General features: G+C 42.4%; 1 long non-coding RNA gene across 1 annotated transcript; it reads right to left on the bottom strand.

Moving 5' to 3' along the window:
• Window positions 1-6,307: 6,307 nt before the first annotated feature.
• Window positions 6,308-11,856, bottom strand: LOC141571841 (uncharacterized). The gene is made up of 3 exons (XR_012496899.2): window positions 11,583-11,856; window positions 8,614-8,671; window positions 6,308-7,997 (listed from the first exon to the last, which is right to left on the bottom strand). It is a non-coding gene; the product is annotated as an uncharacterized LOC141571841 (long non-coding RNA).
• Window positions 11,857-12,042: the final 186 nt, after the last annotated feature.

Genomic DNA, 12,042 nt, shown 5'->3' with positions numbered 1-12,042 from the left:
TAGTCTTGCCAAGAGAAGCAGGGCTTCCAAGGGGTTCAGGACTCCTCCATGTGGGACCAGCTGCTGTCAGACCCCTTTGCTTCAGTTCTCAGGGGTCCAACCAGGGTCAGATCCCTTTCTCCTATTCAATTGCCCAAACACAAAAGCTTTCTTGTGTTGCATTCTTGTAAAATATGGTTTGATAATACATCTGGCAGAGTGAAGGTCCTCAGATCATAAAAAAGCCTGTTTATTTTTCCTGGGGTAGGGTGGAGTCCAGAGCAGTGAAAGTTTTCAGAACTCAGATTAGCTTTTCAAAGGGTGACCTCACCATAGTTTACATTCTCAATAAATTACCCTACTAAATTGTAATTGGTTGAGCTCAAAGTAAAATTCCTAAAGGTTTTGTCAACATTTTAGCATGAGTAACCTTCAGGGTATTTCAGTATTGCTACTCTGCTTAGTCCATTTCCATTGGTAATGTGAATAAGAGATTTTCTTGGGTACAGCCCAAAGTTAGCACAAATTATAAAACCTACTCAGGAATTGGTTAATTCAGGAGCTATTGAAAAACAGCTTTTTTCAATAAGAGCTATCACCTCTCTGTTACCACCTTCTCTCTGTGGAGATTGTTTTGGTGTGGACTTTACTTCCTTTCTAAACATCCTTTCTAAACAAACAAGCCACAGGTTTGTTTGTTTGTTTGTTTGTTTGTTTTTATAAAGTTAAACATACACTTATAACCCAGGAATTCCACGCCTAGGTATTTTTACCCTAGACAAACGAAACTTCTATCCATTCCACATACACTTGCACATAAAAGTTCATAGCAGCTTTATTCTTAACACCCCCAAACTGCAAAAGCAAGTGTCCATTCACAGACGAATGGATAAACAAATTGTGGAATATACATACAATGGTAAACTCTTCTGCAGTAAAAAGGAAGGGACTGCCCATACATGTGACAACATAGATGAATCTCATAGATATTATGCTGAGTGAAAGAAACCAGACACAAAAGACTATACTATATACTATTTGATTTCATTTATCTGACGCTTCTTAGTCAGTCCTGGCTGCTTAACCAAATACCATAGACTGGGTGGCTTATAAACAACAGAAATTTATTTCTGGAGGCTGGAGGTCCAAGATCAAGATGCAGGCAGATTCGGTGTCTGGTGAGGGCCGTCTTCCTGGCTCACAGATGGCTGTCTTGTCACTGTGCCCTCACATGGCAGAAGAGGCACAGGCGCTCTCTGGTATCCGCCCTATAAGGCACTAATCCTATTCATGACATTTCCACCCCTGTGACCTAAACACCTCCCCAAAACCCCACTTCCTAATCCCACCACATTGGGGGTTAAGGTTTCAACACATTGTTGGCAAAGGAGAGAGAATTTCCCCTTTACCCTTCTTTAGTTCTTCTGGCTGGACTAATTAGAAAATAATAAAATTGACTCAAGACTAGATTAACAGGAGAAAAAAACAATTTAATGCGTGTGCACGGGAGAATCATACAATATGATGCTCAGATAATAAAATGAGGCTTAAAAAGTGATTAAACTAGGCACACTTTTAGACGTTTTAGACAAAGGAACAATACATCTGTGAGAAATTGACAGGGCAAAGAAAGTTAGTGGTCCTTAGGGAGGAATCTAAGCAGGTTTGGGTATTCATTAATGAAGAATTGAAACAAGGTCTGGGCTTGGGTTGTCAATTAGTAAAGGTGTTACAAGGTTTATTTATACATGCTTTTTTGACTCTGGATTTTCTAACTCTCATGATAATGTTATCTCAGTTCTTCAGAGTGGGGAGGGCACCCATCTCGGAGATTTATTTCCTGCTTTTACGGTGACAGAGTCAGAGAACTCTTCTTTTTCTTGCTGCTTCTCAGGTGATTTTAGTTCAAAATAATGAATGTGCCATTGTGGAAATCTTGGGGCAGCCTACACTGGGCACCAACAATCGGAATTTTAGAGAGACACATTCAGTCCATAACAGACATTCTAGAAAAGTCAAAAGAAATCTATGGTGATGGAAGTCAGGACAGTTGGGATTGATTGGAAAAGGGTGAGAAGGAATGTTCCAGATGATGAAAATGTATTGTGTCTTAATGGAGGTGGTGGTTATAATGTATATACACGAAGGTCTGATGATTAAGTTCGTGAGCTTGTTGCAACGATGTTGCTAACCCTTTTTGATATCAGAGGGATTATTCATTATGAATTTGTACCAACTAGACAAACAGTTAATCAAGTTTACTATTTGGAAGTGCTGAAAAGGCTGCGTGAAAAAGTTAGACAAAAATGAACTGGACTTTTCACCAACAATTCATGGCTCTTGTATCACGACAATGCACCAGCTCACACGGCACTGTCTGTGAGGGAGTTTTTAGCCAGTAAACAAATAACTGTTTTGGAAACCCCTCCCTTCTTACCTGATCTGGCCCCCAGTGACTTCTTTCTTTACCCGAAGATAAAGGAAATACTGAAAGGAAGGCATTTTGATGACATTCAGGACATCAAGGGTAATAGGATGACAGCTCTGAGGGGCCATTCCAGAAAAAGAGTTCCAAAATTGCTTTGAAGGGTGGACTAGGTGCGGCATCAGTGCACAGCTTCCCAAGGGGAGTACTTCGAAGGTGATGATCATGGTATTCAGCAATGAGATATATAGAACTTTTCTAGGATGAGCTTGCAATCTTAATTGTCAAACCTCGTATATTTGTCAAAATCATATCTATAGGTTAGATCTGAGAATTTCACTGTATATAAGTTATACCTCAGTGAAAAGTATTTTTAAAAATCAGGCTATTTTCTTAAATGTCCCAAGAACAAATAGGGTATCCGTGTCCTGAATGTTAATGGAAACATTGGTGACCTTCAAGCTGGAGAAGTGTTTTGTAATGTATGATCCACAGCCAACTGGCAACATTTTTGTTTTGTCATCAATCATTTATGAAAGGATTTTGTGAAAATGGAGTATAAGTCTCATCCAGTTAGGTCTTTAAAATAGTTTTGTAGTTGTATCGCAGGTTTTGTACAGTAAACTCAAAATGTCATTATGGGTGGCTTTTATGTCAAGGTTCCGGATGTTCCCTTGCTGAGAAGCAGGGCTTGTCTAAGCCCTCAGAACTTGGATCTGAAGAGACTGTGACATGTCGGTCAGAAAGAGCACCTCTCCAAACCCAGGCCAAACATGAGATTCTGAAGGCACCAGAGTTGGAGGAGACCACGGATTCAGTTTAGATGATAGAAAGAACTCTGGACTTGGGGTCAGGAAGCTTGAAGTGAGACTTTGCCTTTCCAGTAAACTGCACTGAGCAATAAAGTCATCTGGGGTCCTGCAGACACTCCACCAGGCGGACACAGTGCTGTGACCTTGGGCAAGGCACTTGTTGCCTCTCCTCCAATCTGCCCAGGGCCTTGGGACTCTTCGAACAGGACATTCATTATCACACTCCCTTGATCAAAATCCTTTATAATCCTGCCAGGAAGGGCAAAAATTGCTTGTGTTGATGGCCTTGCTTTGTTTAATGTGACCTGGGACTGACCTGGGCCATGAGTTTTCCCCTACATGCTCAGTTCGGCAGGCTCTTTTGACATAGAGCTATACTGAAAGAACAAACAAACGAAAAACCCCGCACAAAAAAACAGTGCATAAGCTGAAAAGGAAGGCGGAGGGCCCCTTCTCCCCTTCTTGTCAAATGTTCTTTGGAATGTGTTTTCCTTCCCACTCTGCAGAGGTAGCCCTCCTAATCATGGGGGACCATCACTGGGTGCTGTCACTTGCTGGGTGGCCCAGCCAGTCTTCTGCTCACTCAGCCCTGGGGTAGCTTCACGTATAATGCACGTTAAGCGCTTGGTTAAAGGTCCCCTCCATTCTTTTCTCTTCTGGTCGCCATCTTCTCAGTCTCATGAAGAATACTTGCCTCAGCACCTTCCTACCAGGCTGACACAGAGTCATGTACACATCACCACATCTACCACATCTATGGCACAGTGCAGAAACACACACCACACATACATAACCACACACCACACAGACAGTGCATATCTAGACCACACACACACACACACCTATTTTTCTGGGCAGAAACTGAGTCAGTACCGGTTTCTGTCCTCCCACAGCCTCCAGTGCTTCTCAAACCCCAGGTCACAGGAAAATGTCACTGGGGGCTGATTTCCCATCTCCCCATCTTGACCATGAATAATTTGCTGACATCCACCAATAATGTTATTTTAGGCAACTAGCAGACAAGCTGTCTTTCCAATCATTCAACTCACTCCAGTTCTGGATAGTCCTGCCAGTGACTGTGGTTGGTCGCTTCGGGGAAGTCACTGGTAGAATAAACAATGCACACTGCTAGAGCATGCCACGGTGGCATTCTTAGTTGTTAAAGTATTGAAATGCTTCTGCACCAGTTGGCAAACACCTGCTGTCCCTGGCTCCCTGAAGACCACAGCTCCTGCAGCTCTGGCCCTTCTCCTGGGCCTTTCCAGATTCAGCAACTAAAAGGTTAGTGCACAGCATATTGAGGGAGCCCGAGATACCGGTCCCTTGCCATTAGCTGCCTGTCCATGCAGTACCAGTTATTTGTAGTTTAACCATCATTCCTGCGCTCAGGGAATGAGGGAAATGTCGCCTTACCTGCTTTGAGTTTTTTATGATTGTCACCCATATTTTGCCCAAGTATGGATTAAGCCCTTCTCGGTGAATGGGGCCACCAATAGAGACTCAGCAGGATATGGCCCAGTTGGTGGCAGTGGAATGAGAGTCCCAGGAGAGACCACAACCAGCCAGACCTGCTCACCAGGCGGGGCAGACAAGGGGCTCAGTGAGGACGAGCAGTCCAGCCGACGAACGATGGGTCTGGAGCAGGAGACAGCAGCAGCAGGTGGGATCTGGGCCAGCAGTCAGCACCAGGGAGATGCAAGGCAGAGCCCGACTGCTAGGTGGGTGTACATCAGAAAGGAAGGCAGGAATCCAGTGAGAGACGTGCACGGTACAAGGTAGAGGCAGGGCAGAGTGTATCGACAGTGAGGGAGGCAGTGTGAGCAGTCATTATTAGTATGTTTTCCACCAAGTGAGCATGGAGCACCTACGTGCCAGACATGGTACTAACCAGTCAGGATACAGCAGTGAGCAAGACTGACACCAGGGGAAAGGCACACAGCGCTCGTGCTGACAGACAGGTAGACAGAGATGGCAAAAGGCCATCCCAGTACAGAGTGATGGATCCTACAACAGGGAAAGTGCTAGAGGAACGCAGAATTAGGGGCATTCATTCAGTCTGAGATTTCAAGTGATTGTTACTTTTGTCTTTGTAGTTCCTGCATTGTTTGAATCTTTGTTATTATCTATTTTCATAATCAGAGCCTCAATAAAGCTAGATTTTTTCTGTCTTTAAATTTTTTTAATTGAAGTATAATTGACCTATACATTTGTATACATTATGAAATGATCACAAGTCTTTACCGTCTGTCACCAAAGTTGATACAATATTATTGACTGTATTCTCCATGCTGTGCATTACATCCCCATTTCTTTGTCTTTTTTTTTTTAAATAAACTTTTAATTTTAGAATAGTTTTACAGAAACTTGAGAAGATAGTAGAGTTCCCATATATCCCTAACCCAGTTTGCTGGTTAACCGAGCTGGACTCCTTCATTTATGTGGAGGACCTAAATGGGAACCACACTTATACATTAACCCTGCCTTTTTTTGTTCTCTCCGGAGCACCCGAGGTTGCTACCGAAATGTGTGACTCACAGTTTACAATCGTTTTTGCACAAATAAATGCTATTTGTTCTTTATTGCAGCCTAAATCTCTTTCTTGGTTAACAAGCTCTTCTGAATCAGGGATTTGTCTCTTCTCCCCCATTTATTTGTCATTTATTTATTTAATCACTTATTTTTTATCGGTATGGACTCATGGATATTTATTGTGTATTTTGGGTTGTAATTCCATACTACTTTGATTATTTTGTTACTCAAAATAATTTGTTTCAGTTTTGGCCGTTGGGAGCTTTCCTTTGGCTCTTTCCCGAGCCTCTTGGACATACCACCATCAATGTGGCTTTGTTTAGCGCCTGTATGGCTTCTTCCTTCCTTTCTCCCTTTCTCCCTTTCTCTCTCTCTCTCTCTCTCTCTCTCTCTCTCTCTCTCTCTCTCTCTCTCTCCACCCCACCCCCCGTTCTTTCTTTGTAACACTCCTTATGCTCTGGCACTACAAGATGCTCCAGGCTCATCTTGTGTATTCCTCGCCCCAGTCCTAGAATCGATCTCTCCTCCCAGGAGCCCTAGTTCCCTTTTTATTGGAGAATGGTATTAGAAACCAGGATGTATGGAGTAGGTGTGCCTGGTACCACAGTGGGAATAACACCAGTGAAGTCAAGGCAGCAGCCATGTATGTAGGCAGACAATGAGGCACAGTGGCAGAATGAGGGTCCCTTTCAGGAGGGTGGTCAGGCCTAGGGACTGACCTGGAAGAAGGGTCCACTGGGGATCAGTTACAAGAGACTTGCAGGACAAGGAGAGTCCACCTGGCCCTGCCCTGAACCCATCTCAGGGTTTCTCTTGAGTAGCCAGCGGGGTGGGGGAAGAGGAAGTGACCTCTGCCTCCTCTAGACTCCAGGGTAGCTGCAGAGCATGTGGGAGGGGAGTAAGAATGCATGGCCCCTTCAGGACCTGGCAGCCCCCAGCTCCTGCCCTGCTCTGTTGTGCGGTAGGATCTTCCTCGGCAACACCTCTGAGGTGATATCTGGGCCTATCGCCACAGGTCTTCAAACTCAATCCAGAGTTGGGATAATCCTGCCCAGGAACCTTGAAGAAGGGAGGCCTTGCTGTACAGAGGCCTGGGAGGCAGCTCTCCTCCTCCCAGTATCCCCTGTGGCATGTGACCAGGCTGTTCTCACACACGCACATTAGGGCCAGGTGGGGGACTGGCTTCCCGGGGGGGCAGAGGGAAGCGTAACCTGAAGCTTGCTGAGCCTTGGTCCGCTGCTCAAAGGTCTAGACTAGGGATTCAACATTGGTTGCACTCAGGATAAGGGTATACTGATACTAAATGGAACATGATCATAATTTAAAAAAATTATTCCTAGTTTATGTGAAATGAAAGCTTGTATTTGATCTGACAATCTTACCCAAGAAACCTGTCTAAGGACAGTCTCAAGCCAGAGCAAGGTTAGAGTGGCTTTGGGCCCACCAAAGCGTCCTTTTCTAAATCACTTACCACGTCCTCTCTTATCTAGCTATTTTACCTGAAATCTTGATAATGTACAACACAAACTTCTCCGGCTGATAAAAGACAATCAGAAGTGCCAGTGTTTGATTTGCCCTGAGGCAGGACTAGGGACCCTGACTGTCATTTACCTCAGTGCCAAGAACAGGACCAGGGACTCACTGTCAGGGTGATGCCAAGAAGCAATGTCAAAGAAGCTGAGGCATGCACCCCAAAGGGTTTGGAAACGCCAGAGAAGGCACTTGAAGAGAGAATCAGGAGCTCACCTGCTGAGCTGACCAGAATGGGAGAACCAGGATACATGACAGAGCAGCAAATTGTTATGGCACTATGGGGACATGTGGATGAATTCAGCTGACGTGGGTCAACCCTCAGCTAGATTTGTACCCTTTCTACTGCGTGTGTTAAAACGGATGGGATGACTGACGCAGTGAGGAATCAAAGGTCAGCAAGCTAATTAATATGCAAGCAGGGTTTATTAGTGATACATTCTCAGGGAAGAGAATGGGCCTAGCTGAGATGGGGGAAAGGGTGGACAGGGAGAGAAAGGAAGGGGGAGAGAGAAAGGGAGAGAGAGTGAGTGCCAGAGAGCTCAAGAGAGAAAGAGCCTCTGTCCAGAGGATTTATAGTTTGCTGGGTGGGGTGAGGGAGTTACGTATTGATTTGGCAGGAAAAATGGTGCAAGCTCTTCCATGGCAGGATGTGACCGCCTAAAATGGGTGGAGGTCTGTTGACTCAGATCTTTATCTTGCTCCAGACCACGTCTTGTCATCTGTTGTGGTAAACACAGATAAGGTGGCTGGAGGCAGTTAATCTAAGCTAGTTATGAGCTTTTTCTGTAGGCACTACGGAGCCCCTCCCATCTCTCCTTCTCCTACTTTTTCTAACTTCTACTTAACAACCCCTCTCCTAACCCCATATAAATGACATAAGTGAGACAGCCAATAACTTTTCCTGATTAATTGTCACTTTCTCAATTGAAAGGAAAACATTAGAGAAGACATAGCAAATATGGCTAGTTGATAACTGTACTCTTTCCTGTTGGATTTGGACACTGCCTCAGAATCATTTCAGCACGTTACACTGTCCTTACTAATCAAGATAAAAGCCTTATTCCATTTCTGCTTTATAGCTGTTTATCCCAACTTTGTCCACTGCCCTGATCCCTAGACAACATTATGGGACTTCTCAAGTCAGACGGCCCTATATCTGTGAAGATTTTTCCTTTCTATCTAGTCAAGAAGGCTTGATGCCACTGAGCAAGTTTTCAAGTCATAATTCCATTCCCCTTTCCCTGAAAGGGAGGCCCTGTAGGGAACACATCACACACTGAGACAGGTAGAATCTGTAATGGAGGCCAGGGGAGTGATCCCAGGAATGTTTCTTACCTGCAGCCTGAGTCACAATGCTTCAAGGTGAGTGTCAGGCTTGTGTTCGAATCTCTAGCTGTTTCGAAAGTTAGAGGAAAAGTTATATCAATCACACTGTGATATGTCGATCGGTCTAAAATCTCACTTTAAAATCGTACATGTTTTCATGGTTAGAAACTCAATCTAAATTGTTTCTTCTTTGAATTGCATAGTTTATTTGAAAATTGCAGTGTACGTATTGTTTGCTTGGAAACCTTTATGTTAACCTTTGACCCAAAAAACTGACGTTCTGGAGAATATGATGAAATAAATGTTACTGACTTCATTTACACATTTAGCACTGTGCCTGAAGCAGAAAAGATGCTCAATAGATGATAGCAATGTTCATTCTCTTTCATTATTTTTTTACAAGTAAACATTTAAAAAATTTATATCTAAGCCAAAGGAGTTAGAAGAAACAGTTAGCAGTCACACCTGTACTTGAGACTCCTGTAGGAAGCTTTTTAAGACTTTATAATTACTATCCAGGGTTTCTCAATTGCAACATTACTGAATTTGGGGCCAGATAATCTTTGTTGTGTATGGGTATCCTGGGCATTGTAGGATGCTTAGCAGCATCTCTGTTTTCTACCCACGAGATATCAGTAATACCCCCTCTCAATTGTGACAATAAAAAATGTCTTCAGGTATTGCCAAATATCCTCTGGAGGGGAAGGAAGGTGCAAAATTGCTCCCAGTTGAGAGAAACTGATCACTGTCAAAACCTCTGTAGGAACAAATTCTATGGTCAACCACGGCTGTCTTATAAAGAAGTAAATTTGTCATGCATTAGGCCTTTTTGCCTAACTCCGGTCACCTGACAGGTTGAGATATGCTCGGGTTAGCTTGGAGCTGAATTTGTCAGTGAGCAGCCATCCAGAAGTGATTATTCCCAGCAGAGATGCCAGAGAAACCCTGCAAATGTAGAATATTTAAAAATGCTAAATACAATATTATTTTAAAAAGATGTTTTAAAACGTAGGTTAAAGTAGTGGGTAAGCAAGGGAAATCCTCGGAGGTCCACGATGAGAAAACCCAAATACAGAGGTAAGCAAATGCTGAAGTCTGAACTCACCCTAAACATAGTATCTGCCAATCCCCGGGGGCCTAGCGCTGGGTATTGATAGATCTTATATACTGGGAAAAGGAGCCAAACTCTGGGACCTATGTGGGATGGAGGTAGAATTAGAGACTCCTTCATCAGTACCTCTGAAAAGTAATTAGGGGGAAAAAAGGAAAAACTCATACTCAAAGTTCTGTCTCGGCCGTGGCTCTGAGTGGAATGGAATAAAAGATCTCTCCTAATTCCTAATGATAAGCCTACTCACACTTGTTTTAGGAATCCACACTTCTTACGTAACTACAAACTCAAAGCTAAAACTTTCGTGTAAAAGAGTACCAGGCTGGTAGTACCTCTTAGCATCTGGCAGAAGAAATGCAAATCCTCTTGAGAGGAACACATATTAAACCCATACCTCAAAACATCCCAACAGATAAAACACTGAGAAATGTGAGATAACAATAAAGAAACCATAAAATATTTAAGGAAAAAGCCACCATGAGCTAGTAAGCAGAAACAACAAACTGCAGAATCAGACCCCCAAAGATAATAGATATGCAATGAATAAATACATAATAGAAAATGAATACGTTTAAAGAAGTAAAAGAGAGACTAGGAAGTGTGACAGAGAAGTAAGACTCTATCAACATTGAACAAACAGAACGGAAGAAATACAAGTGTTATTATTTGTAGGTGATATATAGATGTATATAGAAAATCCAAAAGAATCTTTAAACTATTAAAATTAAATGAATTTAGCAAGGATGAGGGATACAAAAGTAATATACCAAAATTAATCGTATCCAGAATAGCCAAAATAATTTTGAAAAAAAACAAAAACAAAAACAAAAAAAAACAAATTTGGAGCACTCATATATCCTAGCTTCAAAATGTACCACAGAGCTACAATAAGCAAGACATAGATCCATGGAATAGAATCAAGATTCCAGAAATAAACTCTGATGTTTACAGTCAATTGATTTTCAACTAGGGTGCCAAAGCAGTTCAATGGGAGAAAGAAGAATCTTTTCAGCAAATGGTGTTGTTGGGACAACCGGATATCCACATGCAAAAGAACCAAGATGGATCCCTAACTCATACCATATATAGAAAGTAACTCTAAATGGACCAAAGATCTAAATATCAGAGCTAACACCATAAAGCTCTTAGAAGAAAACGTAGGTGTAAATCTTCATTACCTTGGATTAGATAGGCACTGAAAACACAAGTGACAAAAGAAAAAATAGACTTCATCAAAATTTAAAACTTTTGTGCCTCAAAGGACACGATCAGGAAAGTGAAAAAACAATGAGAAAATTTTTGCAAATATGCTTGATGAAGGACTTGACCTAGAATATATGAAGAGCTTCTACAACGCAATAATAACATGACAGATAACCCAATTTTTTAAACGGGTAAAGAACCTGAATAAACATTTCTCCAAAAAGGATATACAAATGGCCAATAAGCACATGAAAACATGCTCAGCATCATTAGGCATCAGGGAAATGCAAATCAACGCATATATGTTCACCTGATTGATGGCAAGGATGACACAACACGTTGGGTAACAGGGAAAAAATATGTTCTTTTCGCAATTGAATTGCGAAAGGGACAAAATAAATCTTGACTCTTACCTCAAATTAGTCACAAAAATCAATTCCAGGTGGACTGTAGGTGTAAAAGTGAACAGTTAAAAAAAAACTCTTTTAAAATAAAACTTGGGGTTGGCAAATATTTCTTAACATGACACAAAAATAACCATAAGGGGGAAAAATGATAAATTGGACTATATTAAGATCAAAAACTTGTGTTCATCAAAAGATGCTGTTAAAAGTGTGAAAGGCAAGAATAGACTGGGAGTAGATAAGTAAAACAGAGGACTCACACGGCAGCATGAATGCACCATTCAGATTGCCCTTCAGGTAAGGACCCACTGCTGAACTGTGAGGAGTGTGGTTAACTCACAACCTCCTACTGTTAGCTCCTTCAGGTCCACGTCAGCTTCTTCTTGTGGTGGTCTTTGACCAATGATTGAGAAAGGCACTGATGACTCAGCATGTTCTTTGTGGAGTGTTCCCTCCCAATGATAAACAAGGCACTGGTACGAGAACCTAGCGATTTCCACCCGCTGTGTCCTCTAATGAGCAGCCTTTGCTCCAGAGCACCCCGTTGGCCTGTCAGGGACGTTCAGGTCTCACTGGCAGTATACTTGAATAGGTACTTCATAAAAGGGAATATCCAAATGGCCAATAAACAAATGAAAATGTTATTATATTAGTTGCCTGTGATGGCTATAACAAATTCCCACAACCTTGGTGGCTTAAAACCACATGAATTGATTTTCT

Source organism: Rhinolophus sinicus, chromosome 2 (assembly GCF_057876585.1).
Source record: "Rhinolophus sinicus isolate RSI-liver-muscle chromosome 2, RSI-T2T, whole genome shotgun sequence".
NCBI lineage: Eukaryota > Metazoa > Chordata > Mammalia > Chiroptera > Rhinolophidae > Rhinolophus > Rhinolophus sinicus.
Note: the sequence above shows the minus strand (reverse complement) of the source record. Positions and strands in the feature narration are given on the sequence as shown.